The 13,645-nt window shown below is 35.6% G+C and overlaps 1 long non-coding RNA gene across 1 annotated transcript; it reads left to right on the top strand.

Moving 5' to 3' along the window:
• Positions 1-391: 391 nt before the first annotated feature.
• Positions 392-11,872, top strand: LOC146731642 (uncharacterized). The gene is made up of 3 exons (XR_014927040.1): positions 392-498; positions 4,478-4,520; positions 11,507-11,872. It is a non-coding gene; the product is annotated as an uncharacterized LOC146731642 (long non-coding RNA).
• The last annotated feature ends 1,773 nt before the right edge of the window (positions 11,873-13,645 follow it).

Consider the following 13,645-nt stretch of genomic DNA (forward strand, 5'->3'; position numbering starts at 1 on the left):
ATTGCATCAAAATGTGGATAACGGTGGGTGTAAGTCTATGAAGACTGGGCGAACATAATTCCCGTTATGAGTGATTATAAATTCCTCTCTTGCATTTTTTGTTTAGTGCAAAATACTAGATTATATTTAAAAATGTTTCAACGTCACGTCAAACTTTTCGTTTTTTCATCATTAGATGGTGCCATTTTCACTCAAACATTCCAATAACACCATGGATCATCATGGTATTCGGATACGCAAAATGAAATGAGAGTAAGGTTTTCATACAGTACAATATTTAACAATACCTGTCTGAACCACAAGGCAGAATCAACTTTGAACATTTAAAGGCATTTAACAAGAGCGCCATCTAGAGGCGATGTCACTGTTAATAAAATGGTGTCAACGTAGAGGGCATTGATTGAAGGTCAACGTGATCTCCACCATTGTGCGATTGACTGCACCAAACAAATTTATAGGACAACTTTCAGTCAAAATTAAGGAATATCTTTGAGAAAGGTAAGTGTTACATGTCTGCTATAATAGTGTACTCGACAGACATTCATGTTTTCTGAGTTATTGATTTCATGAAAGACAAATAATACGTACGAACTGATGGCGTGTGTTGTCCTAGCGGCGTGTAATCTAAACCCAAGTGACCATTGTGTTTCATGCTTTGTTGCACTCGTGTAGAATAATATGACCCAACCCAACACTCTCCTCGTGGCTTTCGTTGCGTATGGTAATTATTTTACGAGTGATGCGGTGTATCCTGCGGCCGTACTCTCACGAGCGAAGCGAATACACCGCATCTCGAATCTTTCGTTGCGTATGGTAGTTATTTCCATGAGTGATGCGGTGTATCCTGCAGCCATACTTCACCAGCGAAACGAGTGAAAGAACAGCAGAATACACCGCATCTCGAGTGAAAATAACTTACAAACGCAACGAAAGCAACAAGGAAGGTATGGGGTTCTGTTATTATTACATATGTTCTATATTTGAATATTTCATATTAAAGAAAGATCGTGCAACAAACAGGGATGGAAATTAGGTCGGGGAGCCGCATTGCCCATTAATATGTTCCGAGATAGTATTACGCCGTAGCAACGCGTTTCAGTGTAGAATGTGGGTCACTGTCTGTGTGAAAATAAAATAATCAGACGTCTAATCTGAGTCACTGTTCGAATAAATAACTCTTGGGCGTTTTATACTTAGTTGGGGCCAGGACAGAACTTGAACTTGAACTGGACGACTATGATACACAGTTTATGTTGAAGTTAAAAGTTCCATCACATAATTGTGCATTGACGGGTTGACTTTAGTTTGTGACATTGCTTGCTGGTCGTGGATTGAATGAGCCTTGGTTACCGGTTAAAATGTTGTTTATTTGGCGTTGGTAATCTTTATTTTGAACTGAGTAACGCCGCAACGTCGCCAGCAGAAATCTCCTGGTATCTCGATGTTGATGGTTGTGGCTCCATAGTAATCGCTGATTTTACTGCGGGTGGATCTTTCGCGATCCCTTCAAGGTTTATAAAACTCAGTTTCCAGGTGATCAACATACATTAAGTTCTCCCAATCGTAGTATTCCATGTGATACACCTAATATGCCAATACTGTTGCTGAACGATTTAAACCGCCGGCGGATAAAAATAACAAAATAAAAATAGTTCTGTAGCCAATGGAAATACCATGTATATTTGCATATCGACCGAGAAAATACCGAAAACATTATTGCATGGGTGATGTCGCGCGCAGTTATCAAACATGCAACATTTTACTTTCTTTATGATGTGCTCTAAGTTAGTTTGTAACTTCAGACATTGTTTTGATAACCACGAGTTGAACTCTGAGAGACTAGATCGGTTTATTACGGTGGCCCATATATACAATCGGCGAAGAATGACCAAATTTTGGCGACCAATAACGCATTGCGACGATCAATAACCAATTACGACGATCAATAACGTATTGCGGCGATCAATAGCCAAATTACGGCGATCAATAACGCACTGCGGCGATCAATGACGCATCGCGGTGACCAATGACGCATTGCGACGACCAATGACGCATTGCGACGACCAATAACGCATTGCGACGACCAATGACGCATTGCGACGACCAATGACCAACTTCAGCGATTTATTTTAAAGGATGGACCTACAATGCTTTGCACACTTCAATGGCGTCCGCCATGTAATCAACTTCGTTCGTGCACGAACTACAGCTTGTGTAAGTATTCGTTACATAAATAAATCCAAAATGCTAGAATCCATTGCTATGGCAAGCCAAGTATTGCAATATTATTAAAAACATTTTTTTTTAAATCCATATTTTATTCCACAAAACGCGATTTACATTTGTAAAATCCATATTTCATTCCATAAAACGCAATTTATGTTTGTAAATTCTATTTTACATTTCATAAAATATTATTTTATTCTCTAAAATTCGTATTTGATTTCATCAAACGTATTTCTGTTCAACGAATTCCTATTTAATTATTTTAGAAGTAAAATGAATGACACAAAATGACAACTTTTTTTGAAACATATAAATTTGTGTACTGAATGGAATATAAATTGTACACAACAAAATGGCATCTGAATAATTAAATAGGAATTCTTTGAACAGAAATAAGTTTGATGAAATCAAATACGTCGCAATGCGTTATTGATCGCTGAAATTGGTTGTTGATCGTCGCAATGCGTCACTGATCGCCGCAATTTGGTCATTGATCGTCGCAATGCGTTATTGATCGTCGCAATGCGTCATTGATCGCCGCGGTGCGTCATTGATCGCCGCAATTTGGTTATCGATCATCGCAATGCGTCATTGATTGCCGCAATTTGGTCATTGATCGTCGCAATGCGTTATTGATCGTCGTAATTGGTTATTGATCGTCGCAATGCGTTATTGATCGCCGAAATTTGGTCATTCTTCGCCGATTGTATATATGGGCCACCGTAGTTTCTGTAGCAACTGTGATGCTATCTCCAAGCGTCCGCTACATTGTTTCCCATTGCGTTCTCATGATACTGTGTCTGCTTACCCCTGAAATTCCTACAGTTCTGTCTCGTGTTAGTCGCGTGTCATTCCTAATATGGAACGACAGTTTTACGTTTCGTTTGTATGCTGCAATCATCATTTTATTTTAACGTTTTTGACATGATATATTCTAGAGTACTAACACGTGTTTGGCACTTTTCCGATTAGTTGTCACCAAGACAAATGCCGCTCTAACGTTAATAACTACATTAACCAGGCAAAGCGCTGTCTTGAGAAGCCTGATTCAGACCTTGCTGTAATTCCTTCTATGGTAGCTTCGCAACCTGATGATCGTTACGCACACCCTCCTTTCTATGCTCTCTACGATGTCAACTCCTCATGAAACTATTATTTAACAATCCATATTTTATATCAAGTAGTATTCGCTGTACAACGTATTGATGTTCATGCTGAGTATAAATAAACAAGTTTGAATTATACCTCACGTCTGTCAACTCAAGAAAACACAACGCTATTAATGTCCGATTCAATAACAATTCTGCATGTATAGTCAGTTCGTTTTATGTGACGAAAAGAACACCTCAACGCCTAGTTTTGCAGGTGATATGCAAATTAGTTTTAGTAAAAGTAAGTGAATACCTAAAATAACTATTACTGTTATACTTCTAAATATTGTTTATTTTTGCTATGTTTCGAAAAACGGTACTCTTAAAGTGACTACTTTGTTTTCTGTCAGACCTCATTTGCATATGTGGAATGAAAATACCGATTTTGATTTCAGGGACGAATCAAAATAAACTGCAGTGCATATGTAATAAGTGGTGGTATGTTCATGGTAGAACGTTATTTTGTTAATCAACGCATTTACTACGTTCAATAATTCAGTTATAATATCACATCGGCGAAAAGCTCAGGCACAATTCCAACGTTCCTACAACAGATTAGTAATGCTACAAAATATATGCCCTTCAATGAGGATCGTTATATATGAATTGTTATATACAAATTACAATAAAGATCCTTAAGATATTACCAATACGGTGAACAAATAACGTGACAATTTAATGATAATAACTGTAATAAATCCTAGCTTGTTAAACAGGATGATCATGCAGTCAGTCGAATCACGACAACATTGCCGTGTGGTTGAAACTATGTCAAGGCGTGAAAAGCGAAGGAGCCGTTATTCAACTCTCACAAAATCACAAATAAACAGGAAAGTGGTCGCATATTACCAAGTGACAAAAAACACCTAATACAGACGGCAATGCTCGAGTCACGTCGTGGCGTGATATACAAGTGTTTCATCGATATAAAACAAAATTCGCTTGAAAATGCAGTGAGTGCCGCTCACACTACAGTAAAAAACGTAAATCAAATGATTTGAAACAAAGAAACCTCTCATAATACCACCACATAGAACTAAATCAATAAATAATGAAATAACATATTAATTAAACTGACCGTTGCACATTTTGTTCAACAGTTACCAGATTGTGACAAGAAAGAAAGAGAAGAACCAGTCAATGGTAAGTTTTGCTAGATTTTCAAGTTTCACGATGGTGTGCCCTGTATTTCGAAAACAATTATTCTCCATGGAGTTGTTAATTGAGGGTTCGAATTAGTTATCATTTTTTAGAAAGTTTCAAAATTAAAATCAAACAACAAAGGATACCTTGATATTTTTTCATTTCAGCAATTTGCAATGGTGGATATTAAGGTAGATATGCAGGTTCGTGGACACTTGGGAGTGATTTTTTTTTGGCCAATTTTGTAGAATTGTGAATAGTAGCACATACTCAAAAGACGATTTTAAAATATAGATAACAGGTGCAAAAATTCTCCCTTTTGAATGCTTAGCAAGATTTAGCAAGGCTCTACATAAATAATAAAAAAGAAACATGGTGAAAAAAAGAAATGACGGGATTTCTATATTATGCACTATATTTAACTTTTTTACAAAACGATAATACACTTAAATTTGGAACTGTTACAGCCATTTTAATTATGAGTATTAAAAAACTTCTTACTGAGTGAATTGTTATGCAAATTAGCAATTATCTCAGCTTCTTTTTAGTGAACACCCCAGAACTTTAAAGAAAAATAGCTCCCAGACGCTTTGACATTTTGTTTTGGATTTTTCACAAATGATTGACAGACAACTAGCCTGGGTGTTAATTTATGCATGACTTTGAAGTAGTGAAATTTGAGCTGCTGTCCTAAAAAATTGACAATTGGTAGACAGTTTTCAAGATGTTATTATCTTCATAGTAAACAGATGTACCCGTAAACCAATTTTGACAGGAAACAGAAGCATGGTTTAGAAGCTATTTTTTATTCATTTTTAACCAAACAAGCACATTTTTGTGCATATTTCAAATTACAGTGTCCATAAAAAATTTTAAATTCATACAATAAGCTTTCCGAAAATATATAGTTTTATGGACAAGGGAGGTCATCTTGGTTTCCAAATTAACCAATTAAAATACCTGTCAGGTAAACTGCATCTCTACCTTAATTAGGGGCCCAAGCCTGTAGGGCGTGGCCCCTATTCTTATTGTTCGGTTTTTTCTTCTTTAAACTTCTTCTTCTTCTTTCTTCCGTAACTTTTTTCGTCGAGCCGTTTGAGAAAACTGCTGAACCAAATAGTTTGAAAATGCTCTATACTGATAGTCTCTAATATGAGCTGGTGCAACATGCTTTCAGAATTTTGATTGGCCAATTAGTTTGGCAGCCATATTGGATTGAAATAAAACCGGAAGTGGTTGTTTGACCACTTTCTGAGGGTCTAGGCGTCTAGAGTTTTTTATGGTATATAGTACAACTCATGTGTAATAAATATCAGAAATAAAAACTTTAGCGGTCACGTGACCTTTCCCGCCATTTTGTTTTTCCTAAAAACGGCAAAAAACACTTAAAAATCTTCTTCTTCAGAACCGCCAAGTAAATGTTCTCATATACAGTATTTAGCTTCTACATATAGAGCAGATTTAGATTTGAGAAATTCATTATGATTGGTCACGTGGTTTGGCCGCCATTTTGGGTTTGTTCTCAACAGGAAGTAGTTTTTAACTCATGCCGCACTTGAGCGATTATCTCAAATATTGCGTCATGGCATGTCTCTAACTAACCCTTTCAGAAACCTAAAAAAAATTTCAGATCAGTCACATGGTTTGGCCGCCATCTTGGATATTAAGCAAAATTGATTAAAAGTTTGGGCATTTGTTTCTCAGAGGTGAGTCAACGAATCTACGAGATGTTTTTATATTTACCATGCCTGGCCTTAGCTCCATACGATAAAAATAATATTATTTTGATCAGTCACGTGGTTTGGCCGCCATCTTGGATTTTGTGAAAATAGAAATTATGCAACTACATGTTTTGTATTAGTCTGATTGGAATAAAATTTTGTACGTGTATTCTACTCTTTAGATACATTCTTTCCCCTGAATGGCATATAGCTAGGTCATGTGGCTACGCGCCCATGGGGTGGGGGCTTCTAACCTCATTAATATGCATAGCTGCTATATCTCAAGCACTGTTGCAGTTAGGAAGATGATTCCTGTGTTATCATGACAATAGTGAACAAGCAATTTCATTAAAATAACAGATTACCATATATGGTCATGTGAACTCATTAATATGCATAACTGTTATATCTCAAGCACTGTTGCAGGTAGGAAGATGAAACCTGTGTTATTATGATGATGTTAAACAAGAGATTTGAATAAAATAACATATGACCATATATGGTCATGTGAGCTCATTAATATGCATAATCGTCGTATCTCAAACACTTTTGCAGTTAGGAAGATGAATCCTGTGTTATTATGACAACAATGAACAAGAGACTTGATTAAAATAACAGATGACCATTTATGGCCATGTGAACTCATTAATATTCATAACATTAATATCTCAAATAAATATATGGAACCAACTGCATGGGGTGGGGGCTTCTAACCTCATTAATAATCATAACTGTTATAACTCAAGCACTGTTGTAGTTAGAATGATGAATCCTGTGTTATTATGACAACGTTGAACAAGAGATTTGATTAAAATAACAGATGACCATATATTAATAACCTTTATATCTCAAATAAATATATGGAACCAAATGCATTTCGACCTCATGGTACTAATCATTCAAACTAATTGTGTATCATTTGACCTCATTATTTATGGCATGTATACTTGGGCCCCTGTGACGCTGCTTGCAGCTTTAATTAAAGTTTTGTTTTCATACTTTCAAAATTAATTAAACGCGACTTGTTTACACCTAAATAATTCTCAAATATTCGTTGAGACATTTATTCTCCCAATTTAAAACCTTGTAATTGTAGAAATTAATTAAATGAGTTTTTCGCACCAAAATAAGTCTCAAAATATTATCCTAGTCTCTGCAGCGACTCATAGAAAGCTAGCATGATATTCTAGCTCGGTTGACTAATCTTATATCACACAATACATTTACTTTGATACATACCATCTACATGTTTGCTATTATGCTAGGCTCTGTAGAGACACATACACAAATAACATTTCAGCTAGAGTGCATATACATGTTTTCCCAAGTCTACAAACAATGTGGTGACACTGTCGTGTTTGATGGACAATGCCACTCTCTATGGTATATTATTTCAATGGTTATTGTCCTATAAGTCTAAACTTTTCTGTTTTTTAGACATAAACAATGACAGAAACAAACCTACGAAGTCAGAAAGCACATAATTAATTGCTCGGACATTCATTTGTAATCAGTCTGTTACGTAAATCACTAATCATGCCACAGGCGCTATCAAGACCAAAACATTTGATAAACAGTTTTTTTTTCCAATTTCGAAAATATATTGGCAATAACAAATAGCAAATGTACTTCAGTGATCACGTAGTGACCAACATCTGATTCTGGCGTTGAATGTATAACATTTTCAAGGAGTGTGGTAATTGTATTGAGAAATAATTTAAGCAAATTGTATGCTAAATATGTGGCAAATTGTCTGCAACCATACACTACTGTTTATTACTATATATACTTAAAATGTTTTGATAACAACGTATTTGTTTATAATTTATTCACATAGATATATATTGGGTTTGTAACAGTGTACTGAATAAAGGTTTTCCAATTCAGAATCTCTTTTCGCTAAGTATAGTTTATTTCGTTAATTTTAATACATTGAGAGTGTCGTACTTTTTACTTTAATATATAAATTCTACAATACATCTACATGTAGCTCATATCTTAAAATTAACATTCTAGAAAGGCTGATATACCATATTTTTACTTTGATACATTTCATCTACATTGTATCTGCATGTCGTAAAATATTTGTTAGGGAGGATATGTGTTTATTTTTAGCGGATTTAAAGTTCTGATACATTGAACAGGTTCTCAAGACACTGGTTTGTGATGAATACCCGATGGTCCATTTTGCAAACATTGCGCATTAACATTGACCATGGAGGTAAAAGACTGAAGGAGTTACAACTGGTTTAAGCCTATTACATTTGTTTTGTCTCTAGTCGAGGTAATCCTCCTAGCTTGTCTGTTTAAAGGTCTTTTTTGAAACCCATGATCATTTCCGACGCTAGCGTTCACTGTCCTATTAGCCAAAGGCGTTTTTTTCTCGGTTGCTATGCGTTGTTTTACGAGAATAAGAGAATTTTACTTGCGCGATCTATCAGTAAGTTATGTTGTTTTTTCGTAGAATTTTTATAGGTCATTTCAACGGCTGTTTTCGCAGGGTTGGACGAAATTGGCCCACTTAGGTGTTAGTTTAAATTGAAGCCTACTTTACGATCCTTGCAATGGTGTTAAACTACGTCCCTGCGGAGTACTCCACGCGCATTCAGTAAAACACGGAAACTTAAATTTTTAGCTCCGCTGTCGACTTTTTCGAGCGGAGCTTATCATATGAGTGATTGTCCGTCGTCGTCGTCCGTGTCAATGTTTTACTTTTTCGACTTCTTCTTGAAAACTACAAGCCTGAATGCTTTGATACTTGATGTATATATGTATATGTACCTTGGGTAGACCTCTCTTAGGTTTGTTCATTTCATGTTGATATCTTCAATTCTCTAATTTTGGTGAATATTTTTGTCATTTTTGGTAAAAAAAGATATTTTCGACTTCTTGTTAAAAACCGCAAGTGCAATTGCTTTGATACTACATATATAGGTACTACATGTGGACCTCTCTCAGATTTGTTCATTTTGTAATGATATCTCTAATTCTCTAATTTTGGTGAATATTTTTATCATTTTTGGTAAAAAGTGATATTTTCGACTTCTTGTTAAAAACCGCAATTTCAATTGCTTTGATACTACATATATAAGTACTACATGTGAACCTCTCTCAGATTTGTTCATTTCGTGATGATATCTTCAATTCTCTAATTTTGGTGAATATTTTTGTAATTTTTGGTAAAAAGTGATATTTTCGACTTCTTGTTAAAAACCACAAGTCCGATTGCTTTGATATTATATATATAGGTACTACATGTGGATCTCTCTCAGATTTGTTCATTTTGTGATGGTATCTTCAATTCTCTAATTTTGGTGAATATTTTTGTAATTTTTGGTAAAAAGTTATATTTTCGACTTCTTGTAAAAAACAATAGTCTGATTGCTTTGATATTATATATATAGGTACTACATGTGGACCTCTCTCAGATTTGTTCATTTTGTGATGGTATCTTCAATTCTCTAATTTTGGTGAATATTTTTGTAATTTTTGGTAAAAAGTGATATTTTCGACTTCTTGTAAAAAACCAAAAGTTCAATTACCTTGATATTACATATATAGATACTACATGTAGACCTTTCTTAGATTTGTTCATTTCGTGATGATATTTTCAATTCTCTAATTTTGGTGAATATTTTGGTCATTTTTGGTAGAAAGTGATATTTTCGACTTCTTGTTAAAAACTTGAAGTCTGATTGATTTGATACTATACATATTGTTCATTTTCTAATGATGTCTTCAGTTCTTTAATTGACATGTACATTGCTAACAGCGGAGCTATCTTAGCCGATAGGCTGCTTGTTTTATTGTAGTTATCGGTATTGGAAAACATCCGGGTACATCTTTCACTATTATCCTGGCGTCGCGGTTTTGAGACAAAATATATCCTCTTCAATCACGACTTTTTTTAATTTCATTTACTTCCGATGACTTGAAACAATCATCGTCTTCGAGAACGCGTACACAACTTAAGTTCCAGTGACGCCATTTTAAACAAAGACCTTTGGCCAGACAGTTTTCAAATATTCCCGAGGGCTCTCGAAGTACGTCCGTAATAGTGACATCGGAAGTATCAGCTCCCGTCTGCAGTCCCTTCAAAATATGGTCAGTGTACAACAATTGAAAGTTAAGATTTCAGTGAGTCTTAGAAAGGTTTATTGACGGTAAGGTCAAAGGCCTACAACCGATGGGTGCAATAGGCCTGAACAAACACATTCGCCATCTTCACATCGATGTGCTTTGAATACATTAAATATTGCCAGAGCTTATCTTGTTTTTTGGGTAACTGTAGCTTCTGGCGTGACGATGTCACATACGGACTGATTACATTGTCTGAATACCGATGCATTGTTTTCCGTATTTTTTACTTGGCAAAATGATTGCCGTACTTAGTGTGAACTGCAGTAAAGATAGCGATAATCCTTGGACATGTGATGGCTAGTGGAAGTGTAACACTAGTTTTTAATGTGTTAATTAGTAACCGGCATTGAACAATAAAGCTGATATAAATTGTCTGCAAGGAAAACGCGAATTAGACAAAATGTGCTTTCACGCAAAAATTTCATTGCGTGAGAATGTCCTGTCATAAAGTATGTTAATTTGATAATTTGTTGTTTGCTACTAGATTAACAAGCAAACATTATAATCACTGTGTAAACGGCGGAAATGGTCATGAGACCTTCGATCTTAAATCAGTTGTAACTTTTTTACCTCCATGCATTGACATATTCAACATCTCCAAACATTTAACAAAGTGAATAAAGTAATACAGTAGCCATTTTGTAAGCATCCATGAAAAAACATAAGCATAGCATTCTTTCTGCCTGGGATGTTCGGATGCCACACCATAACTTTGGTAAATTATATTCTTGTCAGCAGTCTATGGAGACTAGCAGAATAGCTTTCTTACCTGCTAAACGTTCGGCATACATACCAGAATATATCTGATTACAATCAGTTAGCTAATACACATGTATGTTAGACGGCATGGAGACGCATGTGTACTAACATACCATCTTGATAATATACATGTGATCTTACTAGGCTTCTATGATGTTGCACCACACTTTCAATGTGTTACATTTCGTTCAGTTAGCTATTTTCGTGGAATCATTCAGAACATAATTAGTTGGTACACTGTAGCTAAGATATTCATCATTTTAGTTAGGTTAATATAATGTCGTACTGTAAATATTTGTTGATACATTTCATTATGCCTTTCAACTTTTCCCTCAGTAGACAAAAATGTGTTTTATTATTTTATAGGTGAAAACTGAAGTTGCCAATGTATAGATGAAGAACACTTCACGCAATGAAACTCAGGAATAGTACATTTCATCTCTATTCTTTCAAGATTTCCAAAGAAGTAACAATGCTGCACTTTAACAAATCAATACAAACCTGCTATAATTAAAGTCACTGCAAATTTATCAGAAGATTACCCACTTATACACATAGCGAATTATTCTTTCAATGTCATATGGTATGCTTTGTATTATTAATGAGAAAATAACACAATTTAAATGTGGAATTTTAGAATTGCATGATAGTTCATTGACTTGAATTGTGTAATTATTTCAAACTGCTGTCAACATCCAATAAGATTACATTCATATTGCATTCTAACTCATACACTCAGATAAATTTTTATAACCTAATAGTAGAAGTACATACATATTGTAAAATGTCTTTACGTCCAGATAACAGTAAGGATGATGACGAAATCAACATGGAGACTGAAGATGTGCAGTCCAAGAAAAAAGTGTTTCAGTGCAAACAATGTGAGAAATGCTTCACTCAGTCTAGCCATCTAAAACAACACATGCTTACACATACAGGGCTGAAACCATTTCAGTGCAAACAATGCAAGAAATGCTTCACTCAGGAAAGTGGTCTAACAATTCACATGCGTACATATACAGAGCTGAAACCATTTCAGTGCAAACAATGTGAGAAGTGCTTCACTCAGTCTAGCCATCTAAAACAGCACATGCTTACACATACTGGGTTGAAGCCATTTCAGTGCAAACAGTGTGAGAAATGCTTCACTAATTCTAGCCATCTAAAACGGCACATGCTTACACATACTGGGCTGAAACCATTTCAGTGCAAACAATGTGAGAAATGCTTCACTCAGTATAGATATCTAAAACAACACATGCTTACACATACAGGGCTGAAGCCATTTCAGTGCAAACAATGCGAGAAATGCTTCACTCAATCTAGTTGTCTAACAATTCACATGCGTACACATACTGGGTTGAAGCCATTTCAGTGCAAACAATGTGAGAAATGCTTCACTCAGTCTGGTAGTCTAAAAAATCACATGCTTACACATACTGGGTTGAAACCATTTCAGTGCAAACAATGCGAGAAATGCTTCACTCAGTATAGATATCTAAAACAACACATGCTTACACATACAGGGCTGAAGCCATTTCAGTGCAAACAATGCGAGAAATGCTTCACTCAATCTAGTTGTCTAACAATTCACATGCGTACACATACTGGGTTGAAGCCATTTCAGTGCAAACAATGTGAGAAATGCTTCACTCAGTCTAGTATTCTAAAAAATCATATTCTTACACATACTGGGTTGAAGCCGTTTCAGTGCAAACAATGTGAGAAATGCTTCACTCATCCAAGTGGTCTATCATTTCACATGCGTATACATACTGGATTAAAACCATTCCAGTGCACACAATGCAAGGAGTGTTTTATTTGGTCTAGCCATCTAAAACAGCACATGTTTACACATACTGGGTTGAAGCCATTTCAATGCAAACAATGCGAGAAATGCTTCACTCGGTCTAATATTCTAAAAAATCATATTCTTACACATACTTGGTTGAAGCCATTTCAGTGCAAACAATGTAAGAAATGCTTCACTCAGTCTAGTATTCTAAAAAATCATATTCTTACACATACTGGGTTGAAGCCATTTCAGTGCAAACAATGTGAGAAATGCTTCACTCAGTCTGGTAGTCTAAAAAATCATATGCTTACACATACTGGGTTGAAACCATTTCAGTGCAAACAATGCGAGAAATGCTTCACTCGGTCTGGTTGTCTAAAAAATCATATTCTTACACATACTGGGTTGAAGCCATTCCAGTGCACACAATGCGAGAAGTGTTTTACTTGGTCTAGCCATCTAAAACAGCATATGCGCACACATACTGGGTTGAAGCCATTCCAGTGCACACAATGCGAGAAATGCTTTACTACGTCTAGCCATCTAGAACAGCACATGCTTACACATACGGGGTGGAAGCAATTTCAGTGCAAACAATGTGAGAAATGCTTCACTCAGTCTAGTATTCTAAAAAGTCATATGATTACACATACTGGGTTGACGCCATTCCAGTGCACACGATGCGAGAAATGCTTTACTACGTCTAGCCA

The sequence above is a fragment of the Saccoglossus kowalevskii genome, chromosome 18 (assembly GCF_978046115.1).
Source record: "Saccoglossus kowalevskii chromosome 18, keSacKowa6.1, whole genome shotgun sequence".
In the NCBI taxonomy this organism is placed as follows: Eukaryota; Metazoa; Hemichordata; class Enteropneusta; family Harrimaniidae; genus Saccoglossus; species Saccoglossus kowalevskii.